Source organism: Callithrix jacchus, chromosome 8 (assembly GCF_049354715.1).
Source record: "Callithrix jacchus isolate 240 chromosome 8, calJac240_pri, whole genome shotgun sequence".
Taxonomy (NCBI): domain Eukaryota; kingdom Metazoa; phylum Chordata; class Mammalia; order Primates; family Cebidae; genus Callithrix; species Callithrix jacchus.
Genome location: NC_133509.1, coordinates 106,374,710 through 106,402,313, shown reverse-complemented (window position 1 = coordinate 106,402,313; position 27,604 = coordinate 106,374,710). Strand labels below are relative to the sequence as shown.

The following is a 27,604-nucleotide window of genomic DNA, read 5'->3' as shown; positions in this document are numbered from 1 at the left end:
CCCCACGGGTCGCCAGTGTGACTCTTGTGGCCAGCGCAGCGGTTTTGCCGGCGCCTTGGCATGGCAGCTCTTTGTGCAGAGTAAACGGGACTGGTTCCCCTTCTGACCAACGTTTGGAGCTCCGGGAGGGCAGAGCCACTTATTACGGACTCAAGAAGAAAGCCAGACCAGAGATCCCTGGGCAGAAGAGCACCATCAGTCTTATCGCTGCTGTTTTGGCTGTCGCAGTGGGTTGTTCAGATTCCAGTGCTGGGAATCAATAAACTGGACGTCCACTCAGAAACCTAATTAGAAAGGCAGTAATTGTAAAGACGATAGATGGATAAATTTATAACAAAGGGAGGAAGCCAGCCTAAAAAGTCTGAGAATACCCAAAATCAGAACCCCTCTTCCTCTACAGGGGATTACAGTTCCTCATTAGCATGGAACAAGCCCTGATGAAAAAGGACTGTGTGCCATTATCAGAAGTAGGCTTCAGAAGGTGGATGATAATAAACTTCTGGGAGTTAAAAGAACTTTTTCTAACCCAATGTAAAGATACTAAGAACCCTGAAAAAAGGTTTGATGAAATGCAAACAAGAATAGACAATATAGAGAGGAATATAAATGAACTAATGGAGTTGAAAAACACAACGAGAACTTAGTGAAATATGCACAAGTTTGAATAGCCGAATTGATCAAGCAGAAGAAAGGATATCAGAGGTCGAAGACCAACTTAATGAAATAAAACGAGAAGACAAGAATAGAGAAAAAAGGATAAAAAGGAATGAGCAAAGTCTCCAAGAAATATGGGACTATGTGAAAAGACCTAATTTACATTTGACAGGTGTACCTGAATGTGACGGAGAGAATGAATCCAAGCTGGAAAATACCCTTCAGGATATTATTCAGGAAATCTTTCCCAATCTAGCAAAACAGGACAATATTCAACCCCAGGTAATATAGAGAACACCACAAAGATATTCCTCAAGAAGAGCAACCCCAAGACACATAATCGTCAGATTCACCAGGGTTGAAACGAAGGAGAAAATACTAAGGGCAGCCAGAGAGAAAGGTCAGGTTATCCACAAAGGGAAGCCTATTAGACTTACAGCAGATCTCTCAGCAGAAACACTACAAGCCAGAAGAGAGTGGGGGCCAATATTCAACATCCTTAAAGAACAGAACTTTCAGCCCAGAATTTCATATCCAGCCAAACTAAGCTTCACAATTGATGGAAAAATAAAATCTTTTATGAACAAGCAAGTACTCAGAGATTTTATTAACACCAGGCCTGCTTTGCAAGAGTTTCTGAAAGAAGCATTATACATAGAAAGGAACAGCCAGTATTAGCCTTTCTAAAAATATACCAAAAAGTAAAGAGCATCAACATAAAGAAGAATTTATATCATCGAATGGATAAAACAGCCAGTTAACATCAAATGGTAGTAAACCTAAATTTAAGTCGACTAAATCCCCCAATCAAAAGACACAGCCAAAACCCAACAGTATGCTACATCCAGACCCATTTCACATCCAAAGATACACAAAGACTCAAAACAAAGGGATGGAGAAAGACTTACCAACCAAATGGAGAGCAAAAATAAATAAATAAATAAATAAATAAAAAGCAGGAGTTGCAATTCTCGTATCTGATAAAATAGATTTCAAAGCAACAAAGATATAGTGGTAAAAGGATCAATGCAACAATAAGAGCTAACAATCCTAACACCCACATACATAAGACTCATAAAGAGACTTAGATTCAACGAGACAGAAAATTGATGAGGACAACCAGGACTTGAACTCAGATCCGGAACAAGTAAACTTAATAAATATTTATAGAGCTCTCCATTTTAAATACACAAAATATACATTCTCCACTTTAAATACACAAAATATTGATCAGCCATTACTAATACCCATTTTCAGAATAAAGCAACATTCCCGTTCTCTCTCCCTCTTTTTCTTCCTCTTTCTTCCTCTCCTTCACTCCTTTTTTTCTTTCTTTTCTTCTTTCCTTTCTAAAAAAAATTAAAAAATTAAAAAAAAAATTTTTTAAAGTTCCTCTTTCTATCTGCACTCTATCCCAGTGGTTCTCAAATTTTAAAAAGAAAGAAAGAAAAAAACCAGAAACTAACAATCTGCTCTTCTGAGCCACCGTATATTGCTAATATTTGGCAAAGACAGAGAACAAACCATGCCTGTTTGAACCCATGTTTTCAGTCACTACACTGGAGTTACCTCAGACAGTGACTGAGCACTGTTTAGATGCACTTTAAAACAAATCTGAAGGTACAGATCTTTTTTTTCAGTGATATTATTTGTCCTGAAAAGTACTCCAAAAAGAAGTCAATCTGCCTTGTTGACTGTTGGAATAGTATGAGCTTCCATTTCTAGTTGATAAGAATACTATTTTTTTTTTTCAGTATCTATTTCTTTCACACTATAACAAACTGGTTGACTCTACTTTTGTCTTTTATAAGGACTTGTTGTCTAATATCTTCTTCCTCTCTAACAAAAAGAAAAAAAGAAAGGAGGGAAGGGAGGGAGAGAGGGAGGGAGGGAGGTAGGGAGGGACAGAGGCGGACTAAGGGGAATTAGCATGAGCAGAAACAGAAAAGCGACTTGTATAAAGAGAGAAGATTTTTGGTTCAACGTCACCAAGAACTGTTAAATAAAATTTATGGGAGGCCACTGTTTTGAACTGAGCTTCTGCATTTGGCTCCAGCAGACCAGATAAAAGTGAAGACACCTGTATCGAGTTGAAACTTTAAGAACAGATAAATCCCGAACAGGCCAGTGTTTCCAAAAAACCCAGGAGATTCACAAAAACCAATCCGAAAGAGCCCAGTCACCCTGAACTGGCATGACACAAAAGTTCCAGTCTCTTCTGCTTTAACCCTTACAAGAGTAAGCTGAAATAACCTGATGTTAACAAATCTGCTCTTTTATATTGTGCTGTTTCCTTGATCTTGCTCAAGGTACTTTACAAAAACACAACTGTTCTGCCATGCACAGTGGAGCTTCAAATCTGTAGATGAAATGCTTCCCAGTTCATGAATAACGAATAAAAGCCAATTAGATGATCAAATCTGTTGATTTTGTTTTTAAATACAACCTACAAATTTACCTGTTTTCCATCCTATCTCAACTTAGTAAGAAAATAAAAACTAAATTCATAAAGTATAGGAAATCCTAACACAGATGATATCAGCAGACCATACCAGTGAGAAATAGAAAGCATATGGAAACAGCATGAGGACAAACCCCACAGGGCCAAAGAACTGTAGCTTCTTACAAGTAAGAGGATGGACCGTCAAATAAATTTTCCTAGCAGAATCCAGGAATAACTAGCAATGTCAGCCGATGCTGGGAGAAGCAGCAGGGTAGGCCCTGGACGGCGAGTCAGGGAATTAAAACCCACACATGTTATGGGAAAATCTACCATACCCAACATGGTACACTCACCATGGCTTCTGTAATAAGAGTCTACATGCTCTACCAGGTGAATAAGAATACAGCAAAGCTGAATTCAACTTCTTATTCTACCACTTACTACAAATAAATCTATGACAATCGCTACTCATCCCGTGAAAATCAGCAACACAGAAAGGAGTACTGAACTCAAGAAAAAAAATTCATACAAAAAACAGACTACATTTTTCAAAGTACAATACATTCCCTCAAGAAATCTGAGGAAACATGCTATCCATAAAAAGAAAAACTGAAATAAAACTTTTTGGCTAAAACATAATTATTGGGAAATAAAAGCATGCAGGGTGAATCAGCATCAGCTCCGGGAAGTCTGTAGCTGGCCTCTCTACCCTGGATGCCATCCCCAGTGGATATACTGTGTTCTAATACATTTTCTCTTTCTGGAATCACTTCTCTGGTTTCTTTTCAGCTTCTAAACATGTACAAACTTCCTTTAAATCATAAAAAGCCTTTCCCATGACCCAGATCCCTTTCCCAAATAAAGAAGTAATGAGGTAAGGAGGTATTAAAAAGCTGAATACATGGTTTTACTATTATACGAACAAAGAAACAAGAGAATAATGGGGAGGGATAGTTCGTAACATACCAAACTTAAAGTGCCACCTTTATAGGAGAAGATTACAAACTAAGAGCCTGAATACAGAAGTTTGTCCATGTGCCTATTTTCCTTAGCCCATGTAGTGTTTCACAGAAATTCAATTCCATTTTTAAAATCACATATTTAAAATGAAAATATGGATTAAGAACTTCATTTAAAAAACTTTTAGATCTGATAAGTTTGAGGCCACAATCTCAAATAGCAATGGTGGCTGGAGCCAATGGCCAGCATGAGACCTCCACTCTCCTCCTCTCCTCAGTCCTCAAGACTGTCTTCCTCACCTTGAACTTATGCCAGCTGCCATCTATCATCCCCCTTGTCCTCTTTTTCTCCTACAGTAGAAAAATATTTTTTCTTACCCCAAGTCCTGCTTTTACTCATTGCCATTATAGGTCAGGGCCCTAAGGTCACTTAAGTTGGTGAGTCTAGGCTGGGTGCAGTGGTTCACACCTGTAATCCCAGCAGTTTGGGAGGTCAAGGCAGGTGGATCATGACATCAGGAGTTCAAGACTAGCCTGACCAACATGGTGAAACCCCATCTCTACAAAAATACAAATATCAGCCAGGCGTGGTGGTGGTGCATGCCTTTAGTCCCAGCTACTAGGAAAGCTGAGGCAGGAGAATTGCTTGAACCTGGGAGGCAGAGGTTCCAGTGAGCTGAGATCATGCCACTGCACTCCAGCCTGGGAGACAGAGTGAGATTCTGTCTCAAAAAATAAATAAATAAAAATAAAATAAAAAGTTGGTGAGTCTGCTGCAGGATGACAGAGTCAAAAGAAGAGTTGAAAACACAGACCTCTAGCTGGTAACAGAAGGCTGACAAGTCTAGAGTCATGACTTTGGGTGAGCTTGATATAAGTTAAAATGAAAGAAGACTGAGCTCACAAAAAAGAATATATTAAAAGGAGATGGCAATTAAGAAGGAACTTTAAGAAATAACCATAATTCAAGTCACTATGAGGAACTGAAAGGTAACAGTCTGTAACAGTAAGGGAAAGGAAGTACAAGGAGTGAGATGGTCAAAACAGATTTCAAAATGAGTTAAATTGATGGCACAAAGATGACAGCAAAAATGCATTCAGTTGTGACACTTCAGCTATAGGAAGAGATGATGGTCCACTGTAAAGTAATCTATTTAACAACCAAATTCAAGTCTAAACTACCCACGAAACTGTACTACATCAGTTGGTTAAAGTTAACACAGAAAGATATGTGTCTTAATTACTGTTAATGTAAATGTGTATCAAGGTCTTATAAGACATTTTTCATTGACCAGAATTATCATATGACAAGTTTCATCTTACATGTTAAAAGCACTTTCAGATGAACAGGCAGAAAAAAAAAATTAGGCATAAATTAACAACAAAAATTCCCTCCACCTGTACACTGTATGAGAGTAAACTGTGCTATCATAACAAAAATGGTCAGTTAATAAAGTGAAAAATTACCAGATTTTCCTCTAAATTTTTATATCATGAGAAGACCAAAAAGGCCCATTTAACCTAGAAGAATTTAAAGCATTACATTGCAAAAGACATCAAACTCTGAATAAACATTAGTACCTCTGCACATTTGGCTTAAAAAGAATATAATTTAGAAAATCTACAATATAAAATAGGTATATCTGCTATGGCATTTGTATTAGACTACAAAATAGCCAGGGCAAGGTGGCTCGTGCCTGTAATCCCAGCAATTTGGGAGGCTAAGGTGGGTGGAACGCTTGAGCCCAGGAGTTCCAGACGACCCTGGGCAACATAACGAGACCCTGTGTTAAAGAAAAAAAAAAAAAACAGTAAAAAAAAAAAATAGATTACAAGATAGATAAATGGGAGCTATAATATGGAGAGAATTTACAGGGAAATATAAATTCAGTATTAAACATATAGAAATACACTTATTAACAATCAAAAAAACACATTAAAGCAAAAATGAAGTACCATCATTGTACAACTACTAAATTAGCAAATAATATTTTGTACATTTGGCCAGGCATGATGGCTCGGCCAAATCCCAGCACTTTGGGAGGTTGAGGCAGGTGGATCGCCTGAGGTCAGAAGTTCGAAACCTGACTGGCCAATATGGTGAAAACCCATCCCTACTAAAAATACAAAAATTAGCCAGGCGTGGTGGTGCATGCCTGCAATCCTAGCTACTCAGGAGGCTGAGGGAAAAGAATTGCTTGAACCCGGGCGGCAGAGGTCACAGTGAGCCAAGATCGTGCCACTGCACTCCAGCCTCAGCCCGGGGGGAAAAGAGCGAAATTCCATCAAAAAGATATATAAATATACATATATATTTGTGTGTGTATGTGTATATATATATATTTGTGTGTGTATACATATACTTGTGTGTGTGAATATATATATTATTATAAGTAATGTTTAGCTAACTGCTGATAATCCTTAGAAAAGTAATTAATGGTACTCTTAGAAAAGGATCTTACCTAAATAACACAACAGAAGCAAAAGGTTATAGAAACAAAAATAGATTCTACTACAATGTTTTTGAAGCAAAACAAAGAATCTGGAAACAAGTCAATTATCCAACAATAGACATACATAGGAAACTATGGAGCAACAAAACTGTAACCTGTAACTTTTTGTTCATGTGATAATAAGGAACACCATGTGCAAACCTGGAAAAATAACTGATACCATGTGAAGATGGAAACAGAATACAAGTTGAGTAACCCTTATCCAAAATGCTTGGGATCAGAAGGATTTCAGATTTTAGGGTTAGCTGGTTTTTTTTTTTAATATTTGCATATCCATAATGAGATATCTTAAGGATGGTACCCAAGTTTAAACACAAAAATTCATTTATGTTTCATATATACCTTATACACATAGCCTGAAGGTAATTTCATACAGTATTTTCAATAGTTTTATGCACAAAACAACATTTGTGTACCCTGAACCAGCAATGAATTGCAAGCTGTCACAGCAGGTCAGGTGTGGAAATTTCCACTTGTGGCATCATGTTGGTGCTCAGAAAGTTTTAAATTTTAAAGCACTTCAAATTTTCGATTTCTGGATTAGAGATGCTCAACTTGTAATATACCTACCAAGATTAAAAGTACAGTAGGTAACCAATGAAAAACAAGGCCAAGACAAAGAAAAACACAAAGTTCAAGTATTATACTGGAGTGATACATTTATGGAGCATTTTATATTTCAATATTATTATAATAATAGAGATGAAACAAATAAAATCTAGGCATCATGGGATAACAAGATTGGCACAGAGACAAAAAGCTATAGCAACAGTGCTAAAAAAAAAAAAAAAGAGAGAGAGAGCAGCGAGATCCCAATGTTAGACAGCAGTAGAGACAAGTTTTGACAAATGAACTAAAAAGAGGTCACCAGCTTCAGAAACTTAGAAAACTACTAAGAACCTAAGAGTGAGCCATTTCAGAAAAATGGTAGAGACACAGATCTTACACAGAGAACTGCTTAATAAATAAATGAGGTAGGGAAGCGTCTGTGAGTGACCTGGGCAATGCAGGGAAAGAAGAAATTGTTGATCACCTGGGGAAGACCATGACAGTTTGGAAAAGAATCAAGGTTGAGAAAAGTTTTTTAAAATATAAAATAGAAGGAAAGTGAATAGTCAGTAAAGAGAAACAGTGAAAATGCAGAGGAGAAAGAACACTACGAAATGTCTCTTGGAGGCCACATAACACAAGAACTCAGGTTATATGAAGCACAATGTGGCTTTTCATTGTCTGCTCCCAAAAAGCACTCAAATGTGTCTACAAAAGTGATTCACTGAAAATGTTCATATCTTCTTCAAGTCAGACATACTGATTAGAACATGTGTCCAACAGTATTTTAGCAAAAAGCAAGCCACAGTTCAAATGAATGATTCTCTGCTGACTTCTAAAAAAGCTAGAGGTCCCAAGTGAAACCCCAAATAAAGTAATTGTGTTAGAGCAGGGAATGTTTGAAAGGGATCTAAAATTCACATTTTTCTTCACTTCATCATCTTGCATCTTATAATTCCTGGCATCTTAGCAATGTAACATAGTTTAGAAGGCTCATTTTTTTTGCCTTTTTTTTTTTTTTAAGTTTTCCGATTCAACTCAATTCCTCACAGAGCATTGTTTTTCCTTAATAATACATAAGATGATGATGTGCCTTACACTAGAAAGTATCTTTTATTTTTAAAAACATAGTGTCTTTTTGTCCTTACAAACTGTCCTTACGTGTTACTATATAACTACAACAGGAAAGGAGGTAGGGAATAGAGAGGAAGGCTGGCATGTGCAGTTTTAAAGTACTCTGTTTTATAAAAATAGGAAACTCTGAACATATCATCACATTTCTGAATCTATAACTAAATAATCCCTATGGTCCTGATTCAGTAACATTTATTCATGCTCATAAATGCAGAACGTAAATCTTCCATATACACATTTCACAGCACTCCATGCGAGTAACGAGTAACGGTGAGGTTACACCACAGGAAAGTGACATTTAAGGAAAAAGGATAACAAAGACAGCATACTCTCATTTAAAAACAAAACGTTTAAAATATTTTTCTATTGAACAAATATCACAGGCAAGAATATTTTTATTAAAAATATTAAACTTTTAGGGCCGGGCACAATGGCTCACATCTGTAATCCCAGCACTTTGGGAGGCCAAGGCAGATAGATCACTTGAGGCCAGGAGTTTGAGACCAGCCTGGGCAACATGGCAAAACCCCGTATCTGCAAAAAATACAAAAAAGTAGCCAGGCCTAGTGATACGTGCCTGTACTCCCAGCTACTTGGGAGGCTGATACATGAGAATCACTTGAACCTGGAAGGTGGAGGCTGCAGTAAGCCAATATTGCACCACTGCACTCCAGCCTGGGCAACAGAGCAAGACCCTGTCTCAAAAAAAATAAAATAAAAAATAAAAATATTAAACTTTTAAGAGAAATACTAAATAACTATCACTCAGGGCAATTTAAAATACATATTAACACATTTGCAACTTTTCTGTAAATATAAAATTATTCCAACATAGTTTACAAAAATAAATATATACATACATATTAACAATTTTAGTGACAATTTTATTGGTGTTTTATCTCAACAAATGGGTTGTCTAGAAACATTAAAGAAAAATATTTGAAACATTTACACTGTCAACCACCTTTGGCAATTACTATAATCAAAATTAACCACTCTGAACTGGATGCACTAGAAATTTTTAAATGTTTTACAAATAAGGAAACCGAATTTGCCAATCAATAAATGTATTATACTTCTGCCCATATTGTTGGAAATATAAAGGATAATCAAGTCAATGAAATCAGCATCTTAAAATGTTTCTTGAGCACAGTCAGCTTATTGAGGACAGCCATTTACTCAGAAAACATTTAAAAGTGTGACTGAATACACACACATCGGTCCAGCATCAAAACCAAAGCAGGTACCATGCCTGAAAATTCCATCATGACCTCCTAGTTGTTTAACTCTGTAATTTACTTTCATGCACACTGTCCTTAGGATAAAATGAACTATACTATTAGATATAAGAACTCTAGATCTTCCCATTTTAAAATAATACTATCTACACCATTTGAAGCTAAACTTAGACATACAAAGTTCATCATGCTAACAAATATCAAGCACATTTTTTTCAAGAGGTCAAAGGCATGACCTCTTGAAATTTCAAGATAATCAACCAGGATAGATGTTACATCATGCAAAAATTGCAACTAATTTTGTCCTATAGCAAGGGGGACATGCATAAGAATTCAAAACTTCTGGAATTTTATACTTCTATAACATATGGAGACAATCGATATTTTCTGATTATTTAATATAAGCAGTGTACTATGCTAGGAGAAATTTTAAAAGCAGCTCCTGTCCTCAAGAAAAATCACAGTATAATGGGGAAAGAAACAAAGAACTTCATTAATATGTGGCAGAACATGGTGTTAGGAGTCTTATGAAAACACAGGATAAAACTAAGAAGTATATTAAACCATAACCACATCTGCACTAATGTAGGTGAAAAGTAGTCTCTCTGGATTAAATGGTTCACTAAGAATGCGATCTGACCAGTATTTAATTTAATTATCTGTGACATGTTTTAAACATTGACAGGTTTTCATATTTAATATACTCTACCCTAATAGCCAAGAATTTTTGTTTCTGGGCCTTTAAAATACTAAAGTTTCTAGGCTGAGTGTAGTGCCTCATGCCTGTAATCCCAGCACTTTGGGAGGCTGAGCCGAGCCAGGTAGATCACTAGAGGCCAGGAGTCTGAAACCAGCCCAACATAGTGAGACCCTGTTTCTATTAAAAATACAAAAAAAAAAATTAGCCAGGCATGGTGGCACGTGCCTGTACTCCCAGCTACTCGGGAGACTGATGCATGAGAATCACTTAAACCATGGAGGCAGAGGGTGCACTCCAGCCTGGGCAACACAGCAAGACTCTGTCTCAAAATATGTATATGTATTTTTTTCAAGCATTTCAAAGGCCCTTGTAATAGTAAAACTAAAATAGCCAAATAAAAGCATCAGTTCATTAAGATAAAATGATTTCTAAGAACAATCACGGCTAATACTGAAAAATTCTACTTACTTGTTACATTCAATTATTATTATTATTATTATTATTTTTGAAACATGGTCTTACTTTGTCACCCAGGATAGAGTGCCCTGGCAGCTCACTGTAGCCTCTACCTCCTGAGTTCAAGTGGTCCTCTCACCACAGCCTCCCAAGCAGTTGAGACTATAGGCACACACCACCATGCTCAGCTAATTTTTGTATTATTTATTGATTGATTGATAGAGACGGGCTTTCACCATGGTGCCCAGTCTGGTCTCAAACTCTTGGAATCAAGCAATCCCCCCACCGTGGCCTCCCAACTTGCTGGGATTATAGGCATGAGGCCACTGGGCCCAGCCTTCAATTAATTTTTTAATTAAGCTTTTATTTTAAAAAATTGAAAGATACAAATCCTATATGTACATCTTTTAGAACTTTCAGAAATGGAACCTACCAATGTAACTACTACTTGATCAGGAAAGAACATTACAACACTCAGAAGCCACCCTCGTAAGTCCTCAGTAACCTCCAATGCTAACAACCATTATGACTTCTAGCACCACAGATTAGTTCTGCCTGGTTTTGTATAGTCCCTTTACAACATGAAAAAAAACAATTTATTTAAATGAGGTCAGAGAAGTATGGACACTTCCTTGTGTCTTTCTTTTGTTCCATACTGTGAACTTCATCTTTGTTGCTATAGAAAGCAAAATACCACAGATAATTTCTCCATTTAACTTGTTTCTTCATATGTATTTATTTTTATTTATGTATTTATTTTTGAGACAGGCTCTGTCACCCAGGCCAGAGTACAGTGGCTTGAACATGATTCACTGTAGCCTTGACCACCTGGCCTCAAGCGATCCTCCCACCTCAGGCCTCCCAAGTAGTTGGTACCACAGGTATACAATACTGCACCCAGCTAATTTAAAAAATTTTTTGTAGACATGATGTCTCACTATGTTCCCCAGGCTGGTCTCAAACTCCTGAGCTGAAGCAATCCTCTCGCCTTGGCCTCCCAAAGTGCTGGGATTATAGGCGTGAGCCACTGTGCTCAGCCCCTTTTAACTTTTGATGAGCACTTTGTTTTCTTCTAGTTTGCTATAAGCACAAATAATGCTGCTATAAACACTTTTGGCATATTCTTCAGGGCACAGATGTGTGTGTTTCTGTTGGATCTGTACATTTGGTAAGGAAACTGCTGTGTCAAAAGTTCTAGCAATTTATACTCCCACTAGCAGGGTGTATAAGGTCCAGTTGCTCTACACTTGGGATTATCTTTTTCATTTGTTCTCTGGTAAGAATACAATAATATAACTGTGGCTTTAATTTGCACTTCCGTACTATATGATTTTGAGAACCTTTTGAGAGGCTTATTTTATGTTCCAATTTGTGAACTTCAAGTCTTAGATCTTTGGCTGGAGGAAGGCAAGAGGGAGGGGGTGTCTGGCTTTTACTGATTTAGCTCTTTATGTATTGGGGTTATGAGTCCTCTGCTGGATGTATGTGCTGCAAACATTTCCTCCCACTCTATAGCTTGCCTTTCTGCTCTTAATTTTTATTTTGTTGAAAAGAAATTCTTCTTCTTTTTTTTTTTTTTTTTTTTAAAGATGGGGTTTCACCATGTTGGCCAGGCTGGTCTTGAACTCCTGACCTCGGGTGATCCACCTGCCTTGGCATCCAAAGTGCCTGGATTACAGGCGTGAGCCAACACGCCTGGCCGTGAAGAGAAATTCTTAATTTTAGTATGTTCAATTTATTAATGTCTTCTTTCCTCTAATTAATCTCAATGACATTCAAACACTATCTCCAAATGTAAAAAAAAAAAAAAAATTATATTAATTCAACTAGTATTAGCATGTTTATAAAAGATATTTTAAACAAGCTTATGCAGGGATTTTAATTTCTTCTTTTTTTTTTTTTTGAGACGGAGTTTCGATCTTGTTACCCAGGCTGGAGTGCAATGGCACGATCTCGGATCACCGCAACCTCCGCCTCCTGGGTTCAAGCAATTCTTCTGCCTCAGCCTCCAGAGTAGGTGGAACTACAGGCACGCGCCACCATGCCCAGCTAATTTTTGTATTTTTAGTAGAGACGGGGTTTCACCATGTTGACCAGGATGGCCTCGATCTCTTGACTTCGTGATCCACCCGCCTCGGCCTCCCAAAGTGCTGGGATTATAGGCGTGAGCCACCGTGCTTGGCCAGGGATTTTAATTTCTAACAAATTTGGTATACTTGTTCAACAAAAAACAATCTTAGTGCTTATTTTAGTGAGAAGTGGTTAAGAAGTGAATCCCTGGCTTCTGGTGGGACATATTAATGACCTCCATCTCAATCCAACAATTTTAAATATCTATTCTCATTCAAACAATTTTATACAATGGCTCTTAACGACAGGTTTTGCTTTAATATCATGAAGAAATTGAGAATCTAAGTAAATGTGATTTTAAAAAAACGAAAAACAAAAAAGGCCCAAACACAAAGTACAGCCCTGAGTATCTCATAACTAAAATTAGGGCAATGATTATTTAGTACATCAATCACCCTTTTTTTCCCCCTTTGGCTAATTTCTATTGCTATTCTATTTCACATCCTGAAATGAGAACCAAAAATAACTGAGGAAAATAAAGCTGTTAGATTGATAATTTAAGATATGATATTTGCATAACAAATTACCATATTATGATACAATTATATATTCCTTAAACAAGAACTTGCTTGACAGCATGAGGCATGCAAAGCAGCAAAGTACTTTAAAGACTTCAGAAAAAATCTGGTCAACAATACGCAAGCAGATGTTGTGCTTATATAAATTACATACATAGGAATAGTCTCTCTGTATAAATATGTATTTTTGAGACAGGGTCTCACTGTGTTATCCAGGCTGGAGGACAGTGACATGATCACAGCCCACTACAGCCTCAACCTCCTCAGGCTCAGGTGATCCTCCTACCTCAGCCTACCAGGTAGCTGGGACTACAGGTACATGCCACCTCCTTTTCTATTTTTATAATCTTTGTATTAAACCAACAAACTACTAATCAAGTTTTATTTATAATAAAAGCATCAAAATGACTTGATGCACGTGGGAAAGAATCAACCCTGCAATACATGATTTAAATATTTCTTTTATGCAATAACAACTTGAGAAATACACATTTTCTCATCACTTGTTAGCTTAGTGTTAAAGACAAATCACATAAACGCTATCATTTGAAGAATCTGAATTATCCCAACTTCCCCAAGATGCTTTTTAGCAAAAGTATGCCATACTACATCCTCAAAAATCAATAAATTAATATAAGCCTTGTAAAGTATTCAATAACATATGGTTCAACAACACAAACAAAAAACCGAATTCATCCTGTCTAGTCACAAACAGCAATAACCTCACTTAACAGGAAAGTTCCATCTGACAAATTCTACTCACCACATCATGGCCTAGAAAAAGCAGCAAAGGAGTTGGTAAGCAAATTACAAAAAAGAAAAAACAAAAACTACCCAAATCAAGACTGTTCAACAGTATCCACATAATTCTGAAAACAGTAGAATATATATTGCACAGAATACTGTTTTTTTCAGCTTATAGACAATGCTCAGTGCACGCACAGATTCACACTCACAGATTCCTTAGATGAATTTCATGGCCCCAGTTTGGAGGAGCACTAAAACAGATGTTACAGAGTTGATGTACTTTCCTTAGAGAAGAGCTCTTGGGGAATTTACCAAGAAGCACTTTACTATTTTTTTTTCAAACATGGTTCTAATAGCCTTGTTCATGATCATTTCATAAAAGCAGTAAACCAGAAAGGGAATGGAAGTGGAACCATTGCCAGAATCAGGCATGCTAACAGCAGAAAAGGAATGCCTGAAAGAGACATAAGCAGTCGTACACCACTCAGTCCTTGCAGCCTTCCCTGTAATTCCAAACACATATGACAATTACAGTTCATACAATGACTCTGTTATCAAGAAAAGATTATATTTTTAAGTGTACTTAAAATAATATTTCTCAGAAACAGTTAACATAAAAAATTTAAAGCTTAAAGAGGACACTCTACCAAAGAGGTATAAAGATGACAAATACATGAAAGACGTCTGAAACCATTAGCCATTACAGAGATGCAAATTAGGGTCATAAGAAGATACCGCTACACACCTATTAAAATGCCCAAAATTAAAAGTTTAATGCAATACCATGTGGTGGCAAGAATAGGAAATGAGAATTCTCAAACATCGCTGGTGGGAACGAAAAACAATACAGTCACTCCTGAAAGTGGTTTGTTGGCAGTTTCTCATAAAGCACTTACCCTATGACTGAGAAATCACGCACCTGGGCATCTATCCTAGAGAAATGAAAGCTTACATTAACAAAAAAAAACCTGAACACAAATGTTTATGGCAGCTCTATTCATAATCACTCAAAACTGGAAACAACCCAAGTGTCCTTCAACAGGTGATTATATAAACAAATTGGTATATCCATACAATAGAATAACCTGTAATAAAAAGGAACTACTGATACATGCAACAGCTTGGATGAATCTCAAAAGCAAGCTTAGTGAAAGCAGCTAGTCTTGAAAGATTATGTATTGCATGACTCCATTTATATAACATCCCAATTTATTAAGTTAAATGACATTTTTTAAAAGAAAAAATGACAGGAATGGATGGCAGATCAACCGGTGCCAGGGATTATGGGAAGGCAAAGAGGTGACTATAAAGGAATAACATGCTCACAGCTGAGAATTTTATAGCTTTAAACTTAAACCTATTTTAGAAAATAAGAAAGATCTCAAACTCCACATTAAGAAACTAAGCAGTAAAGTAACCCCAAGCAAGCCAAAAGAAAGAAGTTACAGTTTAGAGCAAAACCCCACTAAAAATAGAAAAATAAGAGAAAAATCACTAAAACCAAAAGGTAGTTCTTTGAAAAAATCAATAAACCTTTATTTAGATTGACCAAGAAAAAAAGAAAATTACCCTCCAAAAAATTACCAAAATCAAGAACAAGGGAGCATTACTATTGACTCTACAGTATAAAATACAAATGTATTTTAAATATATAAAAAGATATAAAAACAATGTCATCAAATTAGACAAATTAGATAAAATGAACAAATTCCTAGAGAGACATAAATAACCAATACCGACTCCAGAAGAAACAGAAAATCTCAATATACCTAAAACAAGACACTGAATTACTAATTAAAAATCTTCCCACAAAGGAAATGCCAGGCCTAGATGGCTTCACCATGGAATTCTATCAGATACATAAAGAAGATAAAATACCAATTCTTCACAAACTCTTCTAAAAAACAAAGAAACACTTCCCTACTCATTCTGTATTACCACAGTACTAAAGCCAGACAAGAACATTACAAAAGAAGAAAACAATGAACCAATACCCCTCAGGAATATACAAACATTCTCAATTTTAAAATCCTCTGTCTGGGTGCAGTGGCTCCCACCTGTAATTCTAGCACTTTTTAGGAAGCCAAGGTGGGAAGAGCGCTTTAGCTAAAGAGTTCAAGACCAGCCTGGGCAGGGCGCAGTGGCTCATTCCTATAATCTCAGCACTTTGGGAGGCTGAGGTGGGCAGATCACAAAGTCAGGAGTTTGAGACCAGCCTGGCTAACATGGTTAAACCCTGTCTCTACTAAAAATATAAAAATTAGCCAAGTGGGGTGGTGTACTCCTGTAGTCCCAGCTACTCGGGAGGCTGAGGCAGGAGAATCACTTGAGATTGGAGTTAGCCAAGATTGCACTACTGCACTTCAGCCTGGGTGACAGAACAAGACTCCATCCCCCATCCCCCGAAAAAAAAAAAAGACCACCGTGGAAAACACAGTAAGATCCCAACTCTACAAAAAGTTTTAAAAATTAGCTGGATGAGGTGGTGTGTGCCTACAGTCCAGCTACTCTTGAGGCTGAAGTGGGAGAATCTCTTGATCCCAGGAGGCTGTGGCTACAATAAGCCAAGATCACATCACTGCACTCCAGACTCAGTGAGAGAGCAAGACCCTATTTCAAAAAAAAAAAAAATTTTTTTAATTAAATATTATGAACAAATGGGATTCATCCCAGCAAGTTTAGTTTAACATCCAAAAAGTCAATTAATAAAGGACAAAAAGACACATGATTATGTCAATATATGCAGACAAAGTACTTGAAAAATTTAATTCAACACCACTAATGATTTAAAAAGAAAAAAATTAAAAAGGCTTGGTAAACCAGAAACTTAAGGGAACTTCCTCAGCCTGATAAAGGGCAATTATACAAAGCCTAGAACCAACATCATACACAACAGTAAAAGATCGAACGCTTTCCCTCTAACATCAGGAACAAAACAAGGACATCCACTATCACCATTTCTATTCAACAATCCAATGAAGATTCTAAGGTTACAATAAGGAAAAACAAAATAAAACAGAACAAAAATTAAAGGCATCCAAATCGGACAAGAAGGTATACAAATGATAACCTTTCAAAGCCTCAATTGTTGAGATTCTTCAATACTCACATACGCACTACTAAATCAGAGAACTCCTGTTTAAAAGCAAAAGCCCCTGTGCTATTGTATGGTAAATACTGAACTATGGATTCCCTTCAGGGTAGCCTACCCACATTATCAGTGATCAGGAGTATAAAGTTCCTTCATAATATTAAAAAACAAAATGCTGAATCTATCATTTAGGAAGTAATAGAAACAAATACTTGCTGAATTAAAATTTATTCATCATAAAATATCTGACCACATTTTCCAAACAGAAACAATTTTAGTTTTCTTAATCCATTTCAGTAAAATTATATAGACTTTACAGTATCAAGCTTCACTGCCGACAGAGCATGTATAACCTTTGTTCCACTGACTGTTTTTAGATAAGAAACAATAATCCAAGTTTCCAGCCTGTGCTACACATTCTGATGAGGGATACTTCTGTGATGATACTTTGTCAAAATACTTTTTTTGTTGTTCAACATTATGTCCTTGGAGAAACATAATCAAGGTCTCCTCAATCACTCTGGTCAATTTAATGGTTTCACTAGTCCCTAAGAGTCACATCAACAAAAATATTTAAATTTGTATCATTCACAAACATAGCAGTAGAACAAGACCTCCATCTGCCCAGGTATTTCTTCAATAACTACTTTCACCAGATGCAGTAGCTCACACCTGTAAACCCAGCACTTTGGGAGGCTGGGAGGAGAAAATTTCCTGAGCCAGGATTCAAGATCAGCCTGGGGAACATGGAGAAAGCTTGTCTCTACAAAAAATAAAACAACTGGAGGCATGGAGGATTTGGGAACCTGTAGTACTAGCTACTCAGGAGGCCGAGGCAGGAAAATTGCTTAGGTCAGGAGTTCAAGGCTGCAGTAAGCTACAGAGCTACAGTCACACCACTGCACTCCAGCCTGGGCGAAAAAGCAAGGCCCTGTCTCTAAAATAAATACCTATTTTGTGGGGGAGGGCTAAAGGGGCAGGCACCACAGACATATTCTTTTGACAGGAACTGAACTGGAAACTGGAGAACAGTTACAGAAGTAAAAGAGATCCCAGACTGCCTTCCAGGACAACTAAAAAGGAGGTAAATGTATGAAAATGCCATTTGCTGGCCAGGCACAGTGGCTCATGCCTCTAATTCCAGCACTTTGGGAGGCCAAGGTGGGAGGATTGCTTGAGCCCAGAAGTTTGAGAGAAGCCTAAGCAACAGAATGGACCCCATTTCCAAAAAAAAACAAAACAAAAGCAAAAACAAATCTAGCCAGGCATGGTGGCACACGCCCATGGTCCCAGCTACTTGGGAGACTGAGATGGATCGCTTGAGCCTGGGAGGTCGAGGCTGCAGTGAGCCATAACTGTGCCCTGGGTGTCAGGGTGAGATGCTGTCTCTGAAAATGAGATTGGCATTCACTCACGAATGCTTTGACCACTAAAGAGCAGATGCATGGGCCTGGTCCTATCACAGAGTCTTCAAGTCTTAACCAGACAACAGAGGTTGTTTATATCCAGAGTTTATATTAACATGATCTATATCGAAGAATAAAACTGCTACATCCAAGAACAAAACTATTTCAACAGCTGTCTGCACTATTAAATAGCTCTGTCAAGTTCTTTCAGAGTCAAAGATTTTTCTTAAAGAAAAGGAACATACTAAAAATGTCACCTGTAAACCCCACTTCTGGCTCTTTATTAATAGAACATCAAGTTGACCCTTTATGCTGTTGGAAAAAAACATGGCTATATTGAAAATTGCTTGGGCCTGGGAGTTTCTAAACTCATAAAACCAACACCATGGTTCTAAATTATCTCCTGCCTCATCTCCCCTTGAAACTTCAAGCAATCCACACTTGTTCCTTGCTGCCAAATCCTTGCTGTAACTGTGCCATCAGGCTGCTAGCACAAAAAAATTGAGTTAATATACCACCTTCTTTGCACTCAGCCCTGGTAGTAGCCAGTATTTCCCAAAGTAGCCAAACAAAGATCTTGTTGTCAGGGACCAGTGTCTCAGCCAATGCTGGCTGCCCTGCTGCCCCACCATTAGACAGGTTCAAATACAGTCACATCATTAGGTGTCATGAGGTGACATCATTAGGGAGATGGTGCCGACAGACTTGGATTAGCAGAAACAGGAGAGCGTTTTTCCCACACACACAACCTGAACTATAATAAATGAGGATTATCAGGTAACTTCTCACAATTCTCTTTATTTACAATTTACTGAAAATGTACCCTACAAATGCCAACTCTTCATGGGGTGGGTGTGTGTGTGTGTGTGTGTGTGTGTGTGTGTGTGTGTGTGTGTAATAAAATATCAGGCCTGAAATGGTGGCTCATGCCTGTAATCTCAGCACTTTGGGAGGCCAAGGCAGGCGGGATCATTTGAGCCCAGGAGTTCAGGACCAGCCTGGGCAACGTGGCAAAACCCCATCTCTACAAAAAATACAAAAATTAGCCCGCCACGGTGGCACGTGCCTGTTGTCCCAGCTACTTGGGGGACTGAAGTAGGAGGGTTCCTAAGCCCAGGAATTCGAGGCTGCAGTGAGCCGTGATTGCACCACTGCACTCCAGTCTGGGCAACAGAGCGACACTGTCTCAAAACAACAATTAGGTTGCTCCCTAATACTATTGCTTATATTGCCTCTAGAGCCCTTATTACAGTTCATATGTCCATATTTGTTTCATGTCTCTTCCACAAAGCCATGAAGTTCCAGGAAGATAAGTACAATGTCAGTTTGGAGAAATACAACGTCCCCAGAGCCTAGGCCTGACACAGAGAAGGGGCTCAAGGAGAAAATAAAGAATGAATGATGATCACCAAAAGAAACGACTGTAATTTAAACTTCAGAGAACTGCGCCCAAAGATAGCTCAGAATTTCCAAGAGCCACGCTTAGTTTGCTTAAGTATCCTGCTGTAATGAAGGCTTTACTGGAAAAACAAAATCGAAATTAAGAAACCGCTGAAAATCAACTAGCAGTTGACATTTCCTTTCCAATGAGTTAGAAATATACTAATATGTGGATTTAATTTCTTTTAATTTTTAAATATGGATGTCCTATCTGAGCCTTTTTTTTTTTTTTTTTTTGAGACAAAGTTTTGCTCTTGTTGTCCAGGCTGGGTGCAATGGTGCAATCTCGGCTCACTGCAACCTCCGTCTCCTGGGTTCAAGCAATTCTCCTACCTCAGCCTCCCAAGTAGCTGGGATTACAGGTCTGTACCACCACACCCAACAAATTTTTTGTATTTTTAGTAGAGACGGGGTTTCACCAAGTTGGCCAGGATGGTCTTGATCTCCTGACCTCGTGATCTGCCTGCCTCCGGCCCTGTCCTGTCTTTGTCTGAAGGGAGGACTCTGAGGATTAAAAAGGGCAACTACTTAAGCGCTCAGTGATACAGAGAGCATTATGAGAAAATTAGGATATGATAAATATCATTGCTAAGAAGTTAAATTAGCAAACTTCCCAGTATCAGGAATAGGCATCTTCATTCCTACAAAACGACTACCTTTGGAAAATGTTCTCTACAATGTATGTATAATACTAGGTAGCTAATGCTTAAGGTCACCTTTATAAAAAAATTCTCCTTTTTAATGGATTCAGTATTTATGTTACTATAAAAAATAACTATTGCAAGCAATTATTTTGCTTTTGTTCAAATAGGTATACAACAAAGAAAAAATGATAGATGCTTCAAAATGTTTCCATCAGTGTTTCAAATAATGTCGCTGTGTGACACTTTATGAGAGCTAGTTAATGGCATGGCAATCTTGGAGATGTTCAAACATTATCTGTGTGGGCAATGCAAAAATATTCACAGTAGTCCTCTGTTGGAAACACATCAATTATTATAATAACATGGACAATATATCCTCTTATAAATAAAATACAAGTTTAAAAGCCTTATTTTCTCTTTTTTAAACATACTTATTTTGAGGTAAAAAAAATTATAGACACAGTCACAAAATAATATATAATTTTGTGTTGCTGAAAGTACCAAAAAGACACAATGTTAAGCACTAAAGGTGTCAGCCTCAAGGAGAACTATTATACAAAGGTGTTCCTTAAAATGATAATCATTAGACTACAAGAAAAGTGGTGACCAGAAATAAATAGAGGTTTTCCTACATCAAAATAAATGCTTACATAACATTGTTAAATCGTGGAGAAAAAAATACTGTCCTTCAAGATTATTTTTAATCAAGTCAAAATAACTTATTACCACTTGGTTTCAATTTTTGTTGAAATTTTAGGCAATAATTCAAATATATCTATGCTAGCTCAATATATGTTCACTTCTCTGATAATTAAAAAGTTAGCAATAACCTTCTAAACTCCCACCCTACCCTATTAACATATCTATTTAACACATTCTATGTAAACCTTAGACTTGGGTGTGATAAACGAGGCTTGAAAGAATCACTTCATATTTTGATAACAGAGTATTCACTTGCATAAATGAATAATGTTAAGTTGGGACATGTGATCAACTGACTTCCAGCCCTGTGAAAGCTAGTCTCACCTTTCTCGTTTATAGGCTTACCAGCACTTATTTACAAGCCTGTCCAACCCACAGCCCACAGGCCACATGCAGCCCAGGGAAGCTCTGAAGGCAGCCCAATACAAATTTATAAACCTTCTTAAAACATTATGAGATCTTCTTTGCAATTTTTCTTTTTCTTCCTCTTTTTTTTTAAGCTAATCAGTTATCATTAGTGTTCGTGTACTTCATGTGTGGCCCAAGACAATTCTTATTCTTCCAGTGTGGCCCAGGGAAGCCAAAAGATTGACATCCCTGTTTTGCAGTCTCCAGAGGAAAAATTCCTGACCTCACCTAAATAAAACTGAAGAATATATCAATACAATGGTCTTATTACCTTGCAATTAACCTGTTAAATTGTCTTTCCACATTCTCTAACCTTTCCTTATCAAACTGGAAAACCACCAATAAAATTAGTGTTGAGAAATCAGATTCAATTCTACAATGAATAACCTCTCATCTTCTCACAAATTTCCTAGAAGTAATGAGTGTGGGCTGCAGATGTGTGGCACACAGACGGGGTCCCAAGTTACAAGCATACCGACTTCATCTGGCTTTGAACGCATACTGCCTTTCAGAGTCTAAAACAGAGCTATGTGAATTATAAAAGATAGCCTATCAGATCCCTAGGCCCCAAATGTACCAAAGGTCAGTTTTCTAAAGGCAATGTCTATTTTTAAACTAATATAAGTTGGGTTCTAAATTTGATCTGCATGTAAATGGCCAACTGGGGAGGAATGTCTGGCTGACTCTTAAGCAGTTTAAGTTGCTTGAGGAATGGTCCAAACAAAGTTCATTTCATACACAACAGACAAAGCTTCTATTAGCAGCAGGCGTCTTCCACAGAGGCGAGAGCAGCAGCTGTGAACAAGGAGCCAGCCTGCAACTGAGGAGCCTGGAATTCACTTCTTCACATAATGATAAAAGCAGGCCATTCTCCACTAAGATGGTTAGGGAAAACCAATTTCCGATTGCTCAGTGTAAAAGAATGAGCATATTTTATAAAAAATAGAGCATATTTTCAATGGCATGCAGAGTACATGAATACCATCCAGAAGAAGATGCCAACAAAAACCTACAGTATTTTCAAGACTCCTCACAGTACTCTTCTCTTCACAAAGTACAAGTTCACAGACCACACTGACCAAAAGAGTCTCAATGGCAATGAAGAAAGAATTTTCTTTTGAATTTTGTGTTCAGAAACAGGTTTTCCTTTATTTAAAGGAAAACCATGAATTTCCTATTATAATATTTTTTAGAGATAATTATGGCACCAACTGATAATTTTGGAAATTTTCATCATTCTTAATTGTGAGGAAGCCTCAAGGTACTGGGAACTTTCATAGCTTTTTAAAAATTATTTTCAGGAGTACTACAACAGTGATGTAAGGTTGGCACTAGCATACTGTACTACTTGGGAAATTATGGCCTATCAATTTTAATATCCAAATTTGAAAAATCACTTCCAGGACAGAGTAATTTATAAAACAAATACACCTCTGAAAACACATCTATAAATATAGAACTATATAAATTATATATCTAGTTTTTAAACCAAAATAACAGTAATTCAGTAAACTCCATTTAAAAAACTATTAATAATCAGTAATAAAAGTGAAAATAGCAGATGTGCCCATATGTACATGTCACTAACAAGGTCGGCCTTCTCTCATTAGCCAGCAGTTCTGGCCCCCTCCACCAGGCCTACAGATAAACCAACACAGTGAGTCAGAGGGCAGAGCAAAGCTAGACATCTCCTTTTCTAAATATGTGAAAAATCACTCAGACTTTAATATTCAAAAAGTATTGACCATGAGAAGTCAAAGTACAGCATCTGCATCAAAGGCCTCGATTTTGTCAGGGCACTGACACACTGAAGACAGGGTATATGTGTAGGTATCTATCTGTCTCCCTCACTTCCCTAGAAAATCCTAAAGATAAAGACTACTCTTGTTCTCTTTTGCAGCGCTCAAACCCAGCACCTAGCAGATATTCAAGTGTTAAATGAACAACTTGAGCAAATGAATACAGATCTCCTATACTGAGTCTTCCAATGACAGATAATTACAGTTCTCAATTATGCCCTGGTATTCACATGAGGTCCAGCTCATTCAATATAACAAAATGTGGTGGAAAACTGCTGTTACCCACCTCATTCTCATGTCCTCACTTCCTCATGTCCCCAAGGGCCGAGTAGAGTGAAAGTGGACACTGGAGAGTTCTACCCATGCACATTCATTTATTACCTACTTACTGAGTACCCACCATGCCCTAAACACCATGCGTGGATGCCAGGAACAGAACAGCTCTAACAAACACAGCGTAACAACTGCCCTCCAAGAATTTATCACTGAGAAAAGTTATTGCAATGCAATGTGAAAAAATGATGGATATACAGAATGCGTGCTTCCTATGAGAAGTCAAGCACTGTTTGGAGTATTTACAGGAACAATCTCATTTTCTCCATATTACCCCCGCTGAACTTCCTCTCTGTGATGCAGCAGGCAGAGACCAGGGAACATTCAGTAGGAACACCTATGCCACTAAACCAGTCAGAAGGTGATAGGGCGGGGAGGAAAAATAGCATGTCCGTGAAAAGAAGGCTAAGCAGAAGAAGTGAAACCTGAAGGATCAACACAAGTTTCCAGGTTGAAGGGGGGTAAGCAGAACTTTTCATGCAGAGAACTTACCAGACAGAAAAATCCAGAGGCTTCAATAAAAACCACTGTGCCACCAGAAGATCATGGTAGAATTTGGTATTGGATCAGAGTGTAGCAACCCAAAGCAGTCCTTAACATGTGAGGGAGAGAGTGTTCAAGAGTTCTGTCTAAAGGGCCTCTGTGAGAAAGAAAGACCAGATAATTTCACATAGATATTTCTAAAACACGTGTCTTTGGGAGAGGCATGAAAAAATTTCTTACTTGGTAGCATGTAGTATCAATCCTATTCTATTTTAAAATTCTGATTAATATTTATAGATATAAAAGATTACTTATTAAAGAGTAATAAAGATGTATTAAGAATTTTACAAAAGCATAAAATTGACCTGAAAAATAATTTGTCCAAAGCTGAACTATTTCTTTAAAATACTCTTAAATAACACCCTTCCCTCTAAATTTTGGCAAGATGGTTGGGCAGATTCATGATTTAAGAAATAAAAGTTGTATTTGATGGCAGAAAGTCAACTTTTTCAAACTCCATTTCTACTCCCCTCTGCTTCTTTAGCAATATAAGTATGATTTTATTTGGGCTGGCAAAGTGCCCATTTAAACACCACACTTGAGCCTCCCTTGAAGACAGCAGTGGCCAAGGAGTTTCAAGTAGAAGTCAATGGGTGGAGATTCCAGAAAGCCTCATCTGCCTGTTTTCCTTTCCCCTCCTCTTGCAGACAACTAGGCTGGAGCTCCTGTGGATTTGAGGACAAAGGCCTTACACTAAAAAGGCTGAAAGCCAGGCGGCCTGCATCCCTTCCTGATGACTTGGCAGAACCACCACCCCAAGTGGTTGCCCAACAGAAAATTAAACCCTGTAAAATCAGTCAGATACCTGTTCCGACTAGCCAAACAGAAATTTCATTGCAGATGCTGGTGAATATTTAAAGTACGCAAGGTAAGATTTGGCACAAAGCAGCTGCAAATACATTTAGGGTATTAAAAATATTTCATGATTCACTATCTTTTTCTGTCTAAATCGCACATCCGTATGATTATGAAACATCTTTTTAAATCAAAATAAATGTTTTCCAATGTTTTCTTTGGGCAGGAAAGACATCTAGTTCTTGAAACATGTGATCTACTCTGGGTGCTGAATTAGGGAGTGTGAGTAGGGCCAGCAGAAAGATCTCTGGAGAGCTGGTGTAAGGGCAATGTTGGGGGGAAAATGGAAGTTAAACATCAACAACAAATGCAAGCAATTTACAAATGCTTCCTTGTGTTTTACAAGCCAGGTGAACTGTTACATAACAGTCAATTTTGGGTTCTATGCTCTAAACCAGTGGTCCTCAATCTTGTTGGCACCAGAGACTAGTTTTGTGGAAGACAATTTTTCCACAGACTGGAGCAGCAGGGAATGGTTTCAGGATGATTCAAGTGCATTACATTTGTCACGCACTTTATTTTTATTATTATTACATTATAATACATAATGAAATAATTATACAATTCACCATAATGTAGAGTCAGTGGGAACCCTAAGCAGGTTTTCCTGCAACTAGATGGTCCCATCTGGGTGACAGGTAACAGCGACAGATCATCGGGCATTATTTTCATAAGGAGCACACAATCTAGATCCCTCCCATGCACAGTTCATGATAGGGTTTGTGCTCCTAAGAGAATCGAATGTCACCACTGATCTGACAAGAGGTGGAGCTCAGGTGGTAATGGGCATTGGGGAGCAGCTGTTAATACAGATGAAGCTTCACTCACCTGCTCATCACTCACCTTCTGCTGTACAGCCTGGTTCCTAACAGGCCACAGACTGGTACTGGTCCATGGTCCAGGGGTTGGGGACCCCTGCTATAAATGAATATCTGGTTGCCACTGCCCATCATCACAGGATTTCGTGAACTTAACCCTAATAGTATTCTTCTTCTATTGATACCCTGTCATTTTATTTTTAAAAGGTAGAGTTGCTTTTTAGCAACTCACCTGATAAGTGAGACACATTATTTTATTTTGTTTTTGTGGAAATATTATTGTACCTCATTCTCTACTCCCACCCTCCAAAATAGCTAAAGGATTATAGGCAATGAATTGTGCTAATCTAAACACAGTAATTTCACAGGGCTGGAATGGAGTAAGGAGAGGGGAACTCCTGTCTTTGTGCAGAATCAGAAGTCTACTGACTGCAAAAGAGTCAGGATCATATTCTCTACTCCAACTTAATTGTAAGTATAGGTTTTGTTTAAAGTTAGAAACAAAATCCAGTTGGAGACATTAAGAAAGTAATTCCATTTCCATTTTTAGCTCTGTTCACTTTTAAAAAAAATTATTCCTCTCTATTTCAAATATTGGTTGCCAAACCAACAATCAGCCTACTGTCAAGTCTCTGCTACCTGACAACTTGAATTCCTACTGTACGGTAAGTTGTTACACAAACATCAATTTTCTTTATAGGCAAACTGGGATAGCAAAATGAGCATAATGTACAGATTCAAACCTAGATTTCAGTACTGAGTCTAATAATCACCAATTGCAGGTAAAACCTTGTAGATTAATTTGTCTCTCTCTCTCTCTCTGGCACCAATTCCTAAAAAATCATAAAATGAAAATAATGCTTGGCCCTTCTGATACACTATGAAATCATTCCCCTTCTAACATTGTTGGAAAAATTAATACTAATATATATAAAGAACCTACCAAATGTTTGACATATAACAGGCATTTTGTAATTATTAATATGATGCTAATTACTAAAAGGATTTTAAATATTTAAGTAACTAGAGTACTTGAGTATCAAAGATGAAAGACGAGAAGTTAAAAAAGTAAAAAAAGATGAGAGTTTAAAAAAAAAGCTGTCCAACTAAAAGCATCAAACAAAATAACAAATAAAAGGAGAGGCAGAGTAAATTCCAAGCAACAGTGTCTTCTCAGCTGCTGCTTGGAACACCTGTAGTGTTGGGAACTCACTATCTCAAAGGGAACTCCACCATTCGTTCAAGGCCCCATTAAGACATACTGAGGACAGTGTCTATTTTATGTGTCAGTTTCTGCACCAGGCTTGAGGAATACAAATAATGAGGACACAATCATATGGAGTGCACAGGTGGAGCATGCAGCCCAACCTAGTGGTGTCAGAGGGAAGGAGTACAATCTTACAGGTAGGTAACAGAGCATAGTGTATCAGAAGGGCCTAGTTCCAAGCAGGAAGTGACAGATGATATAGTTAAGCAAGGTTTCCATCACAGGGCTTGAAGGCCACATGGAGAATCCTGAACTTT

At 37.6% G+C, this 27,604-nt stretch overlaps 1 protein-coding gene across 43 annotated transcripts in view; it reads right to left on the bottom strand.

The window, feature by feature from the left end:
- SIPA1L1 (signal induced proliferation associated 1 like 1) overlaps positions 1 to 27,604 on the bottom strand; it is a 397,653-nt gene that overhangs the window by 230,838 nt on the left and 139,211 nt on the right. For 18 of the 43 annotated variants that reach the window (XM_054240120.2, XM_078335300.1, XM_078335283.1 and 15 more), the window contains one exon: positions 24,357 to 24,504. The exons of the other annotated variants lie outside the window; for them this stretch is intronic. The gene's annotated coding sequence lies outside the window, so the exon portion shown is untranslated. The remainder of the gene's footprint in view (positions 1 to 24,356; positions 24,505 to 27,604) is intronic. 43 annotated transcript variants of the gene reach the window in all.